The 2,699-nt window shown below is 42.4% G+C and overlaps 1 pseudogene; it reads left to right on the top strand.

The window, feature by feature from the left end:
- The first annotated feature begins 949 nt into the window (after positions 1-949).
- On the top strand, positions 950-2,435 carry LOC149748685 (SKA complex subunit 2 pseudogene; annotated as a pseudogene).
- Positions 2,436-2,699: the final 264 nt, after the last annotated feature.

The following is a 2,699-nucleotide window of genomic DNA, read 5'->3' as shown; positions in this document are numbered from 1 at the left end:
TCCATTCGGTTTCAGCGAGGAGAGCACTGTCAGTTGTTATGATCTTGCTGCTGAGAGGGAAACGGGTTGCAGAAGGGCAAGAGTCGATTAGGGAGGTGAGTTACAGGTTAGGAGGTTACTGCTGCCGTAATCAAAGGTATGAATGGTAGCTTGGACCAGGATGTGGTACGGAGATGGAGAGGACAGATGCCGGAAATCTCCTGGAGGTAGAGCTGACAAGTTTTCCTGATAGATTGGTCATGTGGGGTAAGTAAAGGAGAGAATCAAGAATGGATCTTAGGACTTCCCTGGTGGCACAGTGGTTAAGAATCCACCTGCCAATGCAAGGGACACGGGTTCAAGCCCTGGTCCGGGAAGATCCCACATGCCACGGAGCAACTAAGCCCGTGAACCACAACTACTGAGCCTGCGCTCTAGAGCCTGTGAGCCACAGCTACTGAAGCCTGCATGCCTAGAGCCCGTGCTCCGCAACAAGAGAAGCCAGCGCAATAAGAAGCGCACGCACCACAACGAAGACCCAGTGCAGCCAAAAATAAAATAAAATTAATTAATTAATTTAAAAAAAGAAAGAATGGATCTTAGGGGACTTTCCTGGTGGTCCAGTGGTTAAGACGCCACGCTTCCACTGCTGGGGGCACTAAGATCCCACAAGCTGCACGGCCCGCCCCCCCCACCCACCAAAAAAAGGATCTTAGTAGCCAAGACATGGAAGCAACCTAAATGTCCACAGACAGAGGAATGGATAAAGAAGATGTGGTACATATATACAATGGAATACTACTCAGCCATAAAGAAGAACACAATAATGCCATTTGCGGCAACATGGATGGACCTAGAGATTATCATACAAAGTAAGCCAGACAGCGAAAGACAAATATCATATGTAATCGTTTATATGTGGTATCTTAAAAAAAATGATACAAATGAACTTATTTACAAAACAGAAATAGGCCTACAGACATAGAAAACGAACTTATGGTTACCAAAGGGAAAAGGGGGGAAGGGATTAATTAGGAGTTTGGGATTAACATATACATACTACTATATATAAAATAGATAACCAACAAGGACCTACTGTATAGCACAGGGAACTACGTTCAATATTTTGTAATAACCTATAAGGGAAAAGAATCTGAAAAAGAACAGATACATATATATGTATAATTGAATCACTGTATGTACATCTAAAGCTAATGCAACATTGTAAATCAGCTCTACTTCATTAAAAAAATTAAAATTAAAAAAAAGAATGGAGGAGGAATGTCAACTATTCAACACGGAGGCGGAGGTCGATAAGCTGGAACTGATGTTCCAGAAAGCTGACTCTGATCTGGATTACATTCAGTACAGGTTGGAATAGGAAATCAAGCCTCATTATCCTGATGCAGCAGGCAAGAAAAATCCAGTTACACTCTTAAAGGAATTGTCAGCAATGAAGTCTCGATATCAAACTCTGCATGCATGCTTTAAGCCAATTGCTGTGGAGCACAAAGAGACTAAGAGCTGCATTTGTGCTACTTTCAATAAGACTATGACCTTGATACAAGAACTACAAAAGCAAACAGACCTGAAGCTCTTACCACTGACTGAAGAAGAGAAAACTGCGGCCGAGCAATTAAGAGCTCACATATCAGACTTATGATGAAGAAATGGACTTGCAAAAGGGAACCCTAATGGGGAAGAGATCAATTCCAGAGAGATTTAGGAAGATGTCTTGTTAGCATTTGATGACTGTTGGTGGGGGGGATGACAAAGGAGATTTGGCTTGGGTTACTGGACAGTGATGCCTGCCACAAGAGAAGGGAATACGAGAAGAAGGGCAAATATTGTTCTCATAATGTTCAGCCAAAGGGATGGAATGGAAATAGAGAGATTTAAAAAACTATATGTATATACACTTAGTCTTGTAATTTCAGGCAAGTAAGTCTCAACACCATTTTGTATCTGTTTTTGTATAATCAGGATAACACAGATGTACTGGCCTATCGTGAAAGAAAATTATGTACCATCAGTCAGTCAAATGTGAATGAACATGCTGTGGAAATTAAAGGAGAGGAAAAAAAAAAGAAAGAATGGATGTGGTGATCATTTTGCAATGTACACCTGAAACTAATGTTATGTGTCAATTATAGTTCAAGATAAAAGAAAGTCGGGCTTCCCTGGTGGTGCAGTGGTTGAGAATCCACCTGCCAATGCAGGGGACACGGGTTCGAACCCTGGTCTGGGAAGATCCCACATGCCACGGAGCAACTAAGCCCATGCGCCACAACTACTGAGCCTGTGCTCTAGAGCCCGTGAGCCACAACTATTGAGCCCACGTGCCACAACTACTGAAGCCCGTGTGTCTAGAACCCGTGCTCCACAACAAGAGAAGCCACTGCAATGAGAAGCCCGTGCACCACAACGAAGAGTAGGCCCCACTCGCCACAACTAGAGAAAGCCTGTGCACAGCAACGAAGACCCAATGCAGCCAAAAATAAATAAATGAATAAATAAATAAAAAAAGATTTTAAAAAGTCAACATCCTAAATGAAAAATAAAATGGATGGCTCAGCTTCTAGAAGCAAGCAACTGAGCTTCTGGGTTTTGTTTTTAATTGTGATTAAACACACACAGTGTCAAATTTACCATTTGAACCACTTCATGCACAATTCAGTGGCGTTAAGTATATCCACAGTGCTGTGCAACCATCACCGCTC

The sequence above is a fragment of the Delphinapterus leucas genome, chromosome 7 (genome assembly GCF_059928025.1).
Source record: "Delphinapterus leucas isolate spDelLeu-1000000601 "Yukka" chromosome 7, BTC_Dleu_Yukka2, whole genome shotgun sequence".
Classification (NCBI taxonomy): domain Eukaryota; kingdom Metazoa; phylum Chordata; class Mammalia; order Artiodactyla; family Monodontidae; genus Delphinapterus; species Delphinapterus leucas.
This window is presented reverse-complemented; position numbering and strand designations above follow the sequence as displayed.